Genomic DNA, 15,833 nt, shown 5'->3' with positions numbered 1-15,833 from the left:
ACACGTGCATTGTAACGATGGGCAGAGGGTGACAAAAAATTGGCTGGGGCTCCGTGCCGTGTCTGAATTCGGCTGCCTATAAAATTGTGATCACTGCAATCATTATTGTAAGCGCGGCATCTGAGTTAACAATCGACTCGTTACCTGTGAAGGTGTCAATGAACGTAAAGGCGCTAACAGTGTTGAAGCAGTAGTAGACGTTCGCCCAACTACAGCCTCAAAGTTATTTTCTTGCAGAAGAATCTGAAACATGAAACTCTGACTTTTTAAAATAGTCGCACGTTTTCATCAAACAGCCGATTGGCTTTCGTGCAATAGAACAAAAAGCATAATGCACAATGTAACGTAACTTAGCAAAAGCAACAAAGAAAAGTTGCGTCGGCCGAGAATCGAACCCGGGTCGACTGCTTGGAAGGCAGCTATGCTAACCACTATATCACTGACGCCAGCATTTGCGAGGCTGCTTCAGCTGTTCATCCGGAACACGTGCATTGTAACGATGGGCAGAAAGTGATAGAATATTGCCTGGTGCTCCGTCCCGTGTCTGAATTTGGCTGCCCATAAAAATGTAATCACTGCTATCATTATTGTAAGCGCGGCCTCCAAGTCAACAATCGACTCGTTACCTGTGACGCAGCGGAGATGTCAATGATCGCAAAGGCGCTAACAGTAGTGAAGTATTTGTAGAAGTTAGCCCAACTTTAGCCTCAGAAGTTATTTTGCTCCAGAAGAATGTGAAACATGAAACTGACTTTTCAAAAAAATTGGGCGTTTTCGTCAAACAGCCGAATGGCTTTCGTGCAATAGAAAATACAGCGGATTGCACAATGTAACACAACTCAGCAAAAGCAACAATGAAAAGATGCGTTGGCCGGGAATCGAACCCGGGTCAACTTCTTGGAAGGCAGCAATGCTATTCACTATATCACTGACGCCGGCATTTGCGACTCTGCTTCAGCTGTTCTTCCGTGACACGTGCATTGAAACGATGGGCAGAGAGTGACAGAAAATATGCTGGGGCTCCGTGCTGTGTCTGAATTTGGCTGCCTATAAAATTGTGATCACTGCTATCATTATTGTAAGCAAGGCCCCTGAGTGAACAATCGACTCGTTACCTGTGACGCAGCGGAGATGTCAATGAACGTAAAGGCACTAACAGTAGTTAAGCATTATTAAAGTTAGCCCAACTTGAGCCTCAGATGATATTTTGTGTCAGAAGAATCTGAAACTTGAAACTCTGACTTTTTTAAATAGTTGGGCGTTTTCGTGAAACAGCCGAATGGCTTTCGTACAATGAAAAAAACAGCGTCTTGCACTTTATAACACTAATTAGAAAAGAGCAACATAGAAAAGATGCGTCGGCCGCGAATCAAACCCGGGACAACTGCTTGGAAGGCAGCTTTGCTAACCACTATACCACTGACGCCGGCATTTGCGAGGCGGCTTCAGCTGTTCATCCGGAACACGTGCATTGTAACGATGGGCAGAGAGTGATAGAATATTGCCTGGTTTTCCGTCCCGTGTCTGAATTTGGCTGCCCATAAAATTGTGATCACTGCTATCATTATTGTAAGCGCGGCCTCCGAGTCAACAATCGACTCGTTACCTGTGAGGCAGTGGAGATGTCAATGAACGTAAAGGCGCTAACAGTGGTGAAGCATTATTAGAAGTTTTCCCAACTTGAGCCTCAGAAGTTATTTTGTGTCAGAAGAATCTGAAACATCAAACTCTGACTTTTCAAAATAGTCGGGCGTTTTCGTCAAACAGCCGAATGGCTTTCGTGCAATGGAATAAACAGCGGCTTGCACATTATAACACAACTTAGCAAAAGCAACATAGAAAAGATGCGTCGGCCGGGAATCAAACCTGGGTCAACTTCTTGGAAGGCAGCAATGCTATTCACTATATCACTGACGCCGGCATTTGCGACTCTGCTTCAGCTGTTCTTCCGTGACACGTGCATTGAAACGATGGGCAGAGAGTGATAGAATATTGCCTGGTGCTCCGTCCCGTGTCTGAATTTGGCTGCCCATAAAATTGTAATCACTGCTATCATTATTGTAAGCGCGGCCTCCGAGTCAACAATCGACTCGTTACCTGTGACGCAGCGGAGATGTCAATGATCGCAAAGGCGCTAACAGTAGTGAAGTATTCGTAGAAGTTAGCCCAACTTTAGCCTCAGAAGTTATATTGCTCCAGAAGAATGTGAAACATGAAACTGACTTTTTCAAATAGTTGGGCGTTTTCGTCAAACAGCCGAATGGCTTTCGTGCAATAGAACATACTGCGGATTGCACAATGTAACACAACTCAGCAAAAGCAACAATGAAAAGATGCGTTGGCCGGGAATCGAACCCGGGTCAACTTCTTGGAAGGCAGCAATGCTATTCACTATATCACTGACGCCGGCATTTGCGATTCTGCTTCAGCTGTTCTTCCGTGACACGTGCATTGAAACGATGGGCAGAGAGTGACAGAAAATTGGCTGGGGCTCCGTGCTGTGTCTGAATTTGGCTGCCTATAAAATTGTGATCACTGCTATCATTATTGTAAGCACGGCCCCTGAGGGAACACTCGACTCGTTACCTGTGAGGCAGTGGAGATGTCAATGAACGTAAAGGCGCTAACAGTGGTGAAGCATTATTAGAAGTTTTCCCAACTTGAGCCTCAGAAGTTATTTTGTGTCAGAAGAATCTGAAACATGAAACTCTGACTTTTCAAAATAGTCGGGCGTTTTCGTCAAACAGCCGAATGGCTTTCGTGCAATGGAATAAACAGCGGCTTACACATTATAACACAACTTAGCAAACGGCAACAAAGAAAAGATGCGTCGACCAGGAATCGAACCCGGGTCAACTGCTTGGAATGCAGCTATGCTAACCACTATATCACTGACGCCGGCATTTGCGAGGCTGCTTCAGCTGTTCATCCGTGACACGTGCATTGCAACGATGGGCAGAGGGTGACAAAAAATTGGCTGGGGCTCCGTGCCGTGTCTGAATTCGGCTGCCTATAAAATTGTGATCACTGCTATCATTATTGTAAGCGAGGCCTCTGAGTCAACAATCGACTCGTTACCTTTGAAGGTGTCAATGAACGTAAAGGCGCTAACAGTGTTGAAGCAGTAGTAGACGTTCGCCCAACTACAGCCTCAAAAGTTATTTTCTTGCAGAAGAATCTCAAACATGAAACTCTGACTTTTTAAAATAGTCGCACGTTTTCATCAAACAGCCGATTGGCTTTCGTGCAATAGAACAAAAAGCATAATGCACAATGTAACGTAACTTAGCAAAAGCAACAAAGAAAAGTTGCGTCGGCCGAGAATCGAACCCGGGTCGACTGCTTAGAAGGCAGCTATGCTAACCACTATATCACTGACGCCAGCATTTGCGAGGCTGCTTTCAGCTGTTCATACGGAACACGTGCATTGCAACGATAGGCAGAGAGTGACAGAAAATTGGCTGAGGCTCCGTGCCGTGTCAGAATTTGGCTGCCTCTAAAATACTGATCACTGCTATCATTGTTGTAAGCAAAGCCTCTGAGTCAACAATCGACTCGTTACCTGTGACGCAGCGGAGATGTCAATGATCGTAAAGGCGCTAACAGTGGTGAAGCATTCGTAGAAGTTAGCCCAACTTGAGCCTCAGAAGTTATTTTGTGTCAGAAGAATCTGAAACATGAGATTCTGACTTTTTAAAATAGTCGTGCATTTTCGTGAAACAGCCGAATGGCTTTCGTGCAATGGAAAAAACAGCGTCTTGCACATTATAACACTAATTAGAAAAGAGCAACATAGAAAAGGTGCGTCGGCCGGGAATCAAACCCGGGACAACTGCTTGGAAGGCAGCTATGCTAACCACTATACCACTGACGCCGGCATTTGCGAGGCTGCTTCAGCTGTTCATCCGGAACACGTGCATTGTAACGATGGGCAGAAAGTGATAGAATATTGCCTGGTGCTCCGTCCCGTGTCTGAATTTGGCTGCCCATAAAAATGTAATCACTGCTATCATTATTGTAAGCGCGGCCTCCGAGTCAACAATCGACTCGTTACCTGTGACGCAGCGGAGATGTCAATGATCGCAAAGGCGCTAACAGTAGTGAAGTATTTGTAGAAGTTAGCCCAACTTTAGCCTCAGAAGTTATTTTGCTCCAGAAGAATGTGAAACATGAAACTGACTTTTTAAAATAATTGGGCGTTTTCGTCAAACAGCCGAATGGCTTTCGTGCAATAGAAAATACAGCGGATTGCACAATGTAACACAACTCAGCAAAAGCAACAATGAAAAGATGCGTTGGCCGGGAATCGAACCCGGGTCAACTTCTTGGAAGGCAGCAATGCTATTCACTATATCACTGACGCCGGCATTTGCGACTCTGCTTCAGCTGTTCTTCCGTGACACGTGCATTGAAACGATGGGCAGAGAGTGACAGAAAATATGCTGGGGCTCCGTGCTGTGTCTGAATTTGGCTGCCTATAAAATTGTGATCACTGCTATCATTATTGTAAGCAAGGCCCCTGAGTGAACAATCGACTCGTTACCTGTGACGCAGCGGAGATGTCAATGAACGTAAAGGCACTAACAGTAGTTAAGCATTATTAAAGTTAGCCCAACTTGAGCCTCAGAAGATATTTTGTGTCAGAAGAATCTGAAACTTGAAACTCTGACTTTTTTAAATAGTTGGGCGTTTTCGTGAAACAGCCGAATGGCTTTCGTGCGATGAAAAAAACAGCGTCTTGCACTTTATAACACTAATTAGAAAAGAGCAACATAGAAAAGATGCGTCGGCCGCGAATCAAACCCGGGACAACTGCTTGGAAGGCAGCTATGCTAACCACTATACCACTGACGCCGGCATTTGCGAGGCGGCTTCAGCTGTTCATCCGGAACACGTGCACTGTAACGATGGGCAGAGAGTGATAGAATATTGCCTGGTTTTCCGTCCCGTGTCTGAATTTGGCTGCCCATAAAATTGTGATCACTGCTATCATTATTGTAAGCGCGGCCTCCGAGTCAACAATCGACTCGTTACCTGTGAGGCAGTGGAGATGTCAATGAACGTAAAGGCGCTAACAGTGGTGAAGCATTATTAGAAGTTTTCCCAACTTGAGCCTCAGAAGTTATTTTGTGTCAGAAGAATCTGAAACATGAAACTCTGACTTTTCAAAATAGTCGGGCGTTTTCGTCAAACAGCCGAATGGCTTTCGTGCAATGGAATAAACAGCGGCTTGCACATTATAACACAACTTAGCAAAAGCAACATAGAAAAGATGCGTCGGCCGGGAATCAAACCCGGGTCAACTTCTTGGAAGGCAGCAATGCTATTCACTATATCACTGACGCCGGCATTTGCGACTCTGCTTCAGCTGTTCTTCCGTGACACGTGCATTGAAACGATGGGCAGAGAGGAATAGAATATTGCCTGGTGCTCCGTCCCGTGTCTGAATTTGGCTGCCCATAAAATTGTAATCACTGCTATCATTATTGTAAGTGCGGCCTCCGAGTCAACAATCGACTCGTTACCTGTGACGCAGCGGAGATGCCAATGATCGCAAAGGCGCTAACAGTAGTGAAGTATTCGTAGAAGTTAGCCCAACTTTAGCCTCAGAAGTTATATTGCTCCAGAAGAATGTGAAACATGAAACTGACTTTTTCAAATAGTTGGGCGTTTTCGTCAAACAGCCGAATGGCTTTCGTGCAATAGAACATACTGCGGATTGCACAATGTAACACAACTCAGCAAAAGCAACAATGAAAAGATGCGTTGGCCGGGAATCGAACCCGGGTCAACTTCTTGGAAGGCAGCAATGCTATTCACTATATCACTGACGCCGGCATTTGCGATTCTGCTTCAGCTGTTCTTCCGTGACACGTGCATTGAAACGATGGGCAGAGAGTGACAGAAAATTGGCTGGGGCTCCGTGCTGTGTCTGAATTTGGCTGCCTATAAAATTGTGATCACTGCTATCATTATTGTAAGCGCGGCCTCCGAGTCAACAATCGACTCGTTACCTGTGACGCAGTGGAGATGTCAATGAACGTAAAGGCGCTAACAGTGGTCAAGCATTATTAGAAGTTTTCCCAACTTGAGCCTCAGAAGTTATTTTGCTCCAGAAGAATGTGAAACATGAAACTTTGACTTTTTAAAATAGTTGGGCGTTTTTGTCAAACAGCCGAATGGCTTTCGTGCAATAGAACATACAGCTGATTGCACAATGTAACACAACTCAGCAAAAGCAACAAAGAAAAGATGCGTTGGCCGGGAATCGAACCCGGGTCAACTTCTTGGAAGGCAGCAATGCTAACCACTATATCACTGACGCCGGCATTTGCGACTCTGCTTCAGCTGTTCTTCCGTGACACGTGCATTGAAACGATAGACAGAGAGTGACAGAAAATTGGCTGAGGCTCCGTGCTGTGTCTGAATTTGGCTGCCTATAAAATTGTGATCACTGCTATCATTATTGTAAGCACGGCCCCTGAGGGAACACTCGACTCGTTACCTGTGACGCAGCGGAGATGTCAATGAACGTAAAGGCACTAACAGTGGTGAAGCATTATTAGTAGTTAGCCCAACTTGAGCCTCAGAAGTTATTTTGTGTCAGAAGAATCTGAAACATGAAACTCTGACTTTTTTAAATAGTTGGGCGTTTTCGTGAAACAGCCGAATGGCTTTCGTGCATTGGAAATAACAGTGTATTGCACAATGTAACACAACTCAGCAAAAGCAACAAAGAAAAGATGCGTCGACCAGGAATCGAACCCGGGTCAACTGCTTCGAAGGCAGCTATGCTAACCACTATATCACTGACGCCGGCATTAGCAAGGCTGGTTCAGCTGTTCATCCGTGACACGTGCATTGTAACGATGGGCAGAGGGTGACAAAAAATTGGCTGGGGCTCCGTGCCGTGTCTGAATTCGGCTGCCTATAAAATTGTGATCACTGCAATCATTATTGTAAGCGCGGCATCTGAGTCAACAATCGACTCGTTGCCTGTGATGCAGCGGAGGTGTCAATGAACGTAAAAGCGCTAACAGTGTTGAAGCAGTAATAGAAGCTTGCCCAACTTCAGCCTCAAAATTTATTTTATTGCAGAAGATTGTGAAACATGAAACTCTGACTTTTTAAAATAGTCGGGCGTTTTCGTCAAACAGCCGAATGGCTTTGTGCAATAGAATAAACAGCGTATTGCACAAAATAACACAACTTAGAAAAAAGCAACATAGAAAAGGTGCGTCGGCTGGGAATAAAATCCGGGTAAACTGCTTGGAAGGGAACTATGCTAACCACTATACCACCGATGCCGGCATTTTCGAGGCTGCTTTCAGCTGTTCATCCAGAACACGTGCATTGTAACGATGGGTAGAGAGTGATAGAAAATTGCCTGGTGCTGCGTCTCATGTCTGAATTTGGCTGCCTATAAAATTGTGATCACTGCAATCATTATTGTAAGCGCGGCCTCTGAGTTAACAATCGACTCGTTACCTGCGACCCAGCGGAGATGTCAATGAACGTAAAGGCGCTAACAGTGGTGAAGCATTATTAGAAGTTAGCCCAACTTGAGCCTAAGAAGTTATTTTGTGTCAGAAGAATCTCAAACATAAAACTCTGACTTTTTTAAATTGTCGGGCGTTTTCATCAAACAGCCGAATGGCTTTCGTGCAATAGAATAAACAGCGTATTGCACAATATAACACAACTTAGAAAAAAGCAACATAGAAAAGGTGCGTCGGCCGCGAATCAAACCCGGGACAACTGCTTGGAAGGCAGCTATGCTAACCACTATACCACTGACGCCGGCATTTGCGAGGCGGCTTCAGCTGTTCATCCGGAACACGTGCACTGTAACGATGGGCAGAGAGTGATAGAATATTGCCTGGTTTTCCGTCCCGTGTCTGAATTTGGCTGCCCATAAAATTGTGATCACTGCTATCATTATTGTAAGCGCGGCCTCCGAGTCAACAATCGACTCGTTACCTGTGAGGCAGTGGAGATGTCAATGAACGTAAAGGCGCTAACAGTGGTGAAGCATTATTAGAAGTTTTCCCAACTTGAGCCTCAGAAGTTATTTTGTGTCAGAAGAATCTGAAACATGAAACTCTGACTTTTCAAAATAGTCGGGCGTTTTCGTCAAACAGCCGAATGGCTTTCGTGCAATGGAATAAACAGCGGCTTGCACATTATAACACAACTTAGCAAAAGCAACATAGAAAAGATGCGTCGGCCGGGAATCAAACCCGGGTCAACTTCTTGGAAGGCAGCAATGCTATTCACTATATCACTGACGCCGGCATTTGCGACTCTGCTTCAGCTGTTCTTCCATGACACGTGCATTGAAACGATGGGCAGAGAGTGATAGAATATTGCGTGGTGCTCCGTCCCGTGTCTGAATTTGGCTGCCCATAAAATTGTAATCACTGCTATCATTATTGTAAGCGCGGCCTCCGAGTCAACAATCGACTCGTTACCTGTGACGCAGCGGAGATGCCAATGATCGCAAAGGCGCTAACAGTAGTGAAGTATTCGTAGAAGTTAGCCCAACTTTAGCCTCAGAAGTTATATTGCTCCAGAAGAATGTGAAACATGAAACTGACTTTTTCAAATAGTTGGGCGTTTTCGTCAAACAGCCGAATGGCTTTCGTGCAATAGAACATACTGCGGATTGCACAATGTAACACAACTCAGCAAAAGCAACAATGAAAAGATGCGTTGGCCGGGAATCGAACCCGGGTCAACTTCTTGGAAGGCAGCAATGCTATTCACTATATCACTGACGCCGGCATTTGCGATTCTGCTTCAGCTGTTCTTCCGTGACACGTGCATTGAAACGATGGGCAGAGAGTGACAGAAAATTGGCTGGGGCTCCGTGCTGTGTCTGAATTTGGCTGCCTATAAAATTGTGATCACTGCTATCATTATTGTAAGCGCGGCCTCCGAGTCAACAATCGACTCGTTACCTGTGACGCAGTGGAGATGTCAATGAACGTAAAGGCGCTAACAGTGGTCAAGCATTATTAGAAGTTTTCCCAACTTGAGCCTCAGAAGTTATTTTGCTCCAGAAGAATGTGAAACATGAAACTTTGACTTTTTAAAATAGTTGGGCGTTTTTGTCAAACAGCCGAATGGCTTTCGTGCAATAGAACATACAGCTGATTGCACAATGTAACACAACTCAGCAAAAGCAACAAAGAAAAGATGCGTTGGCCGGGAATCGAACCCGGGTCAACTTCTTGGAAGGCAGCAATGCTAACCACTATATCACTGACGCCGGCATTTGCGACTCTGCTTCAGCTGTTCTTCCGTGACACGTGCATTGAAACGATAGACAGAGAGTGACAGAAAATTGGCTGAGGCTCCGTGCTGTGTCTGAATTTGGCTGCCTATAAAATTGTGATCACTGCTATCATTATTGTAAGCACGGCCCCTGAGGGAACACTCGACTCGTTACCTGTGACGCAGCGGAGATGTCAATGAACGTAAAGGCGCTAACAGTGGTGAAGCATTATTAGTAGTTAGCCCAACTTGAGCCTCAGAAGTTATTTTGTGTCAGAAGAATCTGAAACATGAAACTCTGACTTTTTTAAATAGTTGGGCGTTTTCGTGAAACAGCCGAATGGCTTTCGTGCAATGGAAATAACAGTGTATTGCACAATGTAACACAACTCAGCAAAAGCAACAAATAAAAGATGCGTCGACCAGGAATCGAACCCGGGTCAACTGCTTCGAAGGCAGCTATGCTAACCACTATATCACTGACGCCGGCATTTGCAAGGCTGGTTCAGCTGTTCATCCGTGACACGTGCATTGTAACGATGGGCAGAGGGTGACAAAAAATTGGCTGGGGCTCCGTGCCGTGTCTGAATTCGGCTGCCTATAAAATTGTGATCACTGCAATCATTATTGTAAGCGCGGCATCTGAGTCAACAATCGACTCGTTGCCTGTGATGCAGCGGAGGTGTCAATGAACGTAAAAGCGCTAACAGTGTTGAAGCAGTAATAGAAGCTTGCCCAACTTCAGCCTCAAAATTTATTTTATTGCAGAAGATTGTGAAACATGAAACTCTGACTTTTTAAAATAGTCGGGCGTTTTCGTCAAACAGCCGAATGGCTTTGTGCAATAGAATAAACAGCGTATTGCACAAAATAACACAACTTAGAAAAAAGCAACATAGAAAAGGTGCGTCGGCTGGGAATAAAATCCGGGTAAACTGCTTGGAAGGGAACTATGCTAACCACTATACCACCGATGCCGGCATTTTCGAGGCTGCTTTCAGCTGTTCATCCAGAACACGTGCATTGTAACGATGGGTAGAGAGTGATAGAAAATTGCCTGGTGCTGCGTCTCATGTCTGAATTTGGCTGCCTATAAAATTGTGATCACTGCAATCATTATTGTAAGCGCGGCCTCTGAGTTAACAATCGACTCGTTACCTGCGACCCAGCGGAGATGTCAATGAACGTAAAGGCGCTAACAGTGGTGAAGCATTATTAGAAGTTAGCCCAACTTGAGCCTAAGAAGTTATTTTGTGTCAGAAGAATCTCAAACATAAAACTCTGACTTTTTCAAATTGTCGGGCGTTTTCATCAAACAGCCGAATGGCTTTCGTGCAATAGAATAAACAGCGTATTGCACAATATAACACAACTTAGAAAAAAGCAACATAGAAAAGGTGCGTCGGCCGGGAAACAAACACGGGTAAACTGCATGGAAAGGAGCTATGCTAACCACTATACCACCGACGCCGGCATTCGCGAGGCCGCTTTCAGCTGTTCATCCATAACACGTGCATTGTATCGATGGGTAGAGAGTGATAGAAAATTGCCTGGTGCTCCACTGCGTGTCTGAATTAGGCTGCCTATAAAATTGTGATTACTGCAATCATTATTGTAAGCGCGGCCTCTGAGTCAACCATCGACTTGTTGCCTGTGACGCAGCAGAGGTGTCAATGATTGTAAAGGCGCTAACAGTGTTGAAGCAGTAGTAGAAGTTTGCCCAACTTCAGCCTCAAAAGTTATTTTGTTGCAGAAGAATCTGAAACATGAAACTCTGACTTTTTAAAATAGTCGGGCGTTTTCGTCAAACAGCCGAGTGGCTTTTGTGCAATGGAAATAACAGCGTATTGCACAATGTAACACAACTCAGCAAAAGCAACGAAGAAAAGATGCGTCGGCCGGGAATCGAACCCGGGTCAACTGCTTGGAAGGCAGCTATGCTAACCACTATACCACCGACGCCGGCATTTGCGAGGCTACTTTCAGCTGTTCATCCGGAACACGTACATTATAACTATGGGCAGAGGGTGACAGGAAATTGGCTGGGGCTCTGTGCCGTGTCTCAATTCGGCTGCCTATAAAATTGTGATCACTGCTATCATTATTTAAAGCGCGGCCTCTGAGTCAACAATCGACTTATTACCTGTGACGCAGCGGAGGTGTCAATGAACGTAAAGGCGCTAACAGTAGTGAAGCAATAATAGAAGTTAGCCCAACATCAGCCACAGAGTTTATTTTTCTGCAGAAGAATCTGAAACATTAAACTTTGACTTTTTAAAATAGTTGGACGTTTTCGTCAAACAGCCGAATGGGTTTCGTGCAATAGAAGAAACAGCGTATTGCAGAAAGTGACACAAATTAGATAAAAACAACATAGAGAAGGTGCGTTGGCTGGGAATCAAACCCGGGTAAACTGCTTGGAAAGGAGCTATGCTAACCACTATACCACCGACGCCGGCATTCGCGAGGCTGCTTTCAGCTGTTCATCCAGAACACGTGCATTGTATCGATGGGTAGAGAGTGATAGAAAATTGCCTGGTGCTCCGTCTCGTGTCTGAATTTTCTGCCTATAAAATTGTGATCACTGCAATCATTATTGTAAGCGCGGCCTCTGAGTCAACAATCGACTCGTTGCCTGTGACGCAGCGGAGGTGTCAATGAACGTAAAGGCGCTAACAGTGTTGAAGCAGTAGTAGAAGCTTGCCCATCTTCAGCCTCAAAATTTATTTTGTTGCAGAAGAATGTGAAACATGAAACTCTGACTTTTTAAAATAGTCGGGCGTTTTCGTCAAACAGCCGAATGGCTTTCGTGCAATAGAATAAACAGCGTATTGCACAATATAACACAACTTAGAAAAAAGCAACATAGAAAAGGTGCGTTGACTGGGAATCAAACCCGGGTAAACTGCTTGGAAAGGAGCTATGCTAACCACTATACCATCGACGCCGGCATTCGCGAGGCTGCTTTCAGCTGTTCATCAAGAACACGTGCATTGTATCGATGGGTAGAGAGTGATAGAAAATTGCCTGGTGCTCCGTCTCGTGTCTGAATTTTCTGCCTATAAAATTGTGATCACTGCAATCATTATTGTAAGCGCGGCCTCTGAGTTAACAATCAACTCGTTACCTGTGACCCAGCGGAGATGTCAATGAACGTAAAGGCGCTAACAGTGGTGAAGCATAATTAGAAGTGAGCCCAACTTGAGCCTCAGAAGTTATTTTGTGTCAGAAGAATCTGAAACATGAAACTCTGACTTTTTCAAATTGTCGGGCGTTTTCGTCAAACAGCCGAATGGCTTTCGTGCAATAGAATAAACAGCGTATTGCACAATATAACACAACTTAGAAAAAAGCAACATAGAAAAGGTGCGTCGGCTGGGAATCAAACACGGGTAAACTGCTTGGAAAGGAGCTATGCTAACCACTATACCATCGACGCCGGCATTCGCGAGGCTGCTTTCAGCTGTTCATCAAGAACACGTGCATTGTATCGATGGGTAGAGAGTGATAGAAAATTGCCTGGTGCTCCGTCTCGTGTCTGAATTTTCTGCCTATAAAATTGTGATCACTGCAATCATTATTGTAAGCGCGGCCTCTGAGTCAACAATCGACTCGTTGCCCGTGACGCAGCGGAGGTGTCAATGAACGTAAAGGCGCTAACAGTGTTGAAGCAGTAATAGAAGCTTGCCCAACTTCAGCTTCAAAATTTATTTTGTGGCAGAAGAATGTGAAACATGAAACTTTGACTTTTTAAAATAGTTGGGCGTTTTCGTGAAACAGCCGAATGGCTTTCGTGCAATGGAATAAACAGCGTCTTGCACATTATAACACAACTTAGAAAAAAGCAACATAGAAAACATGCGTCGGCCGGGAATCAAACCCAGGTCGACTGCTTGGAAGGCAGCTGTGCTAACCACTATACCACCGAAGCCCGCATTTGCGAGGCTGCTTTCAGCTGTTCATACTAAACACGTGCACTGCAACGATGGGCAGAGAGTGACAGAAAATTGGCTGAGGCTCCATGCCGTGTCTGAATTTGGCTGCCTATAAAATACTGATGCCTGCTATCATTATTTTAAGCGAGGCCTCTGAGTCAACAATCGACTCGTTACCTGTGACGCAGCGGAGGTGTCAATGAACGTAAAGGCGCTAACAGTGGTGAAGCATTCGTAGCAGTTAGCCCAACTTGAGCCTCAGAAGGTATTTTGTGTCAGAAGATTCTGAAACATGAAATTCTGACATTTAAAATAGTTGGGCCTTTTCGTCAAACGGCCGAATGGCTTTCGTGCAATGGAAATAACAGTATATTGCACAATGTAACACAACTCAGCAAAAGCAACAAAGAAAAGATGCGTTGGCCGGGAATTGAACCCGGGTCAACTTCTTGGAAGGCAGCTATGCTAACCACTATACCACCGTCGCCGGCATTTGCGAGGGTGCTTTCAGCTGTTCATTGAGAACACGTGCAGTGTAACAATGGGCAGAGAGTGACAAAAAATCGTCTAGGGCTCCGTGCCGTGTCGGAATTTGGCTGCCTATAATGTTGTGATCAATGCTATCATTATTGTAAACGCGGCCTCTTAGTCAACAATCGTCTCGTTACCAATGACACAGCGGAGGTGTCAATGATTGCAAAGGCGCTAACAATAGTGAAGCATTAGTAGAAGTTAGCCCAACATTAGCCTCAGAAGTTATTTTGTGTCAGAAGAATCTGAAACATGAGATTCTGACTTTTTAAAATAGTCGTGCATTTTGGTGAAACAGCCGAATGGCTTTTGTGCAATAGAATAAACAGCATATTGCACAATATAACACAATTTAGCAAAAGCAACATAGAAAGATGCGTCGGCCGGGAATCAAACCCGGGTCAACTGCTTCGAAGGCAGCTATGCTAACCACTGTATCACTGACGCCGGCATTTGCGAGGCTGCTTCAGCTGTTCATCCGTGACACGTGCATTGAAACGACGGACAGAGAGTGACAGAAAATTGGCTGGGGCTCCGTGCTGTGTCTGAATTTGGCTGCCTATAAAATTGTGATCACTGCTATCATTATTGTAAGCACGGCCCCTGAGTGAACACTCGACTCGTTACCTGTGACGCAGCGGAGATGTCAATGAAGGTAAAGGCGCTAACAGTGGTGAAGCATTATTAGTAGTTAGCCCAACATGAGCCTCAGAAGTTATTTTGTGTCAGAAAAATCTGAAACATGAAACTCTGACTTTTTTTTATAGTTTGGCGTTTTCGTGAAACATCCGAATGGCTTTCGTGCAATGGAAATAACAGTGTATTGCACAATGTAACACAACTCAGCAAAAGCAACAAATAAAAGTTGCGTCGGCCGAGAACCGAACCCGGGTCGACTGCTTGGAAGGCAGCTATGCTAACCACTATACCACTGACGCCGGCATTTGCGAGGGTGCTTTCAGCTGTTCATTGAGAACACGTGCATTGTAACAATGGGCAGAGGGTGACAAAACATTGGCTGGGGCTCCGTGCCGTGTCTGAATTTGGCTGCCTATAATGTTGTGATCAATGCTATCATTATTGTAAGCGCGGCCTCTTAGTCAACAATCGTCTCGTTACCTATGACACAGCGGAGGTGTCAATGATTGCAAAGGCGCTAACAATAGTGAAGCATTAGTAGAAGTTAGCCCAACATTAGCCTCAGAAGTTATTTTGTGTCAGAAGAATCTGAAACATGAGATTCTGACTTTTTAAAATAGTCGTGCATTTTCGTGAAACAGCCGAATGGCTTTCGTGCAATGGAAAAAACAGCGTCTTGCACATTATAACACTAACTAGAAAAGAGCAACATAGAAAAGGTGCGTCGGCCGGGAATCAAACCCGGGACAACTGCTTGGAAGGCAGCTATGCTAACCACTATACCACTGACGCCGGCATTTGCGAGGCTGCTTCAGCTGTTCATCCGGAACACGTGCATTGTAACGATAGGCAGAAAGTGTTAGAATATTGCCTGGTGCTCCGTCCCGTGTCTGAATTTGGCTGCCCATAAAATTGTAATCACTGCTATCATTATTGTAAGCGCGGCCTCCGAGTCAACAATCGACTTGTTACCTGTGACGCAGCGGAGATGTCAATGATCGCAAAGGCGCTAACAGTAGTGAAGTATTTGTAGAAGTTAGCCCAACTTTAGCCTCAGAAGTTATTTTGCTCCAGAAGAATGTGAAACATGAAACTGACTTTTTAAAATAGTTGGGCGTTTTCGTCAAACAGCCGAATGGCTTTCGTGCAATAGAACATACAGCGGATTGCACAATGTAACACAACTTAGAAAAAAGCAACATGGAAAAGATGCGCCGGCCGAGAATCAAACCCAGATCAACTGCTTGGACGGCAGCTATGCTAACCACTATACCACCGACGCCCGCATTTGCGACGCTGCTTTCAGATGTTCATCCGAAACACGTGCATTGCAACGATGGGCAGAGAGTGACAGAAAATTGGCTGAGGCTCCGTGCCGTGTCTGAATTTGGCTGCCTATAAGATACTGATCACTGCTATCATTATTGTAAGCGAGGCCTCTGAGTCAACAAT

General features: G+C 45.0%; 5 non-coding genes across 5 annotated transcripts; all 5 read right to left on the bottom strand.

Annotated features, from left to right (window-relative positions):
- Positions 1-3,802: 3,802 nt before the first annotated feature.
- TRNAG-UCC (transfer RNA glycine (anticodon UCC)) lies at positions 3,803-3,874 on the bottom strand. Its single transcript has one exon. It is a non-coding gene; the product is annotated as a tRNA-Gly (tRNA).
- Positions 3,875-11,166: 7,292 nt separating this feature from the next.
- On the bottom strand, positions 11,167-11,238 carry TRNAG-UCC (transfer RNA glycine (anticodon UCC)). The gene has a single exon. It is a non-coding gene; the product is annotated as a tRNA-Gly (tRNA).
- Positions 11,239-13,135: 1,897 nt separating this feature from the next.
- TRNAG-UCC (transfer RNA glycine (anticodon UCC)) lies at positions 13,136-13,207 on the bottom strand. Its single transcript has one exon. It is a non-coding gene; the product is annotated as a tRNA-Gly (tRNA).
- Positions 13,208-14,117: 910 nt separating this feature from the next.
- TRNAR-UCG (transfer RNA arginine (anticodon UCG)) lies at positions 14,118-14,189 on the bottom strand. Its single transcript has one exon. It is a non-coding gene; the product is annotated as a tRNA-Arg (tRNA).
- Positions 14,190-15,101: 912 nt separating this feature from the next.
- TRNAG-UCC (transfer RNA glycine (anticodon UCC)) lies at positions 15,102-15,173 on the bottom strand. Its single transcript has one exon. It is a non-coding gene; the product is annotated as a tRNA-Gly (tRNA).
- Between the last annotated feature and the right edge of the window lie 660 nt (positions 15,174-15,833).

This window comes from Rhipicephalus microplus, chromosome 8 (assembly GCF_043290135.1).
Source record: "Rhipicephalus microplus isolate Deutch F79 chromosome 8, USDA_Rmic, whole genome shotgun sequence".
In the NCBI taxonomy this organism is placed as follows: Eukaryota; Metazoa; Arthropoda; class Arachnida; order Ixodida; family Ixodidae; genus Rhipicephalus; species Rhipicephalus microplus.
This window is presented reverse-complemented; position numbering and strand designations above follow the sequence as displayed.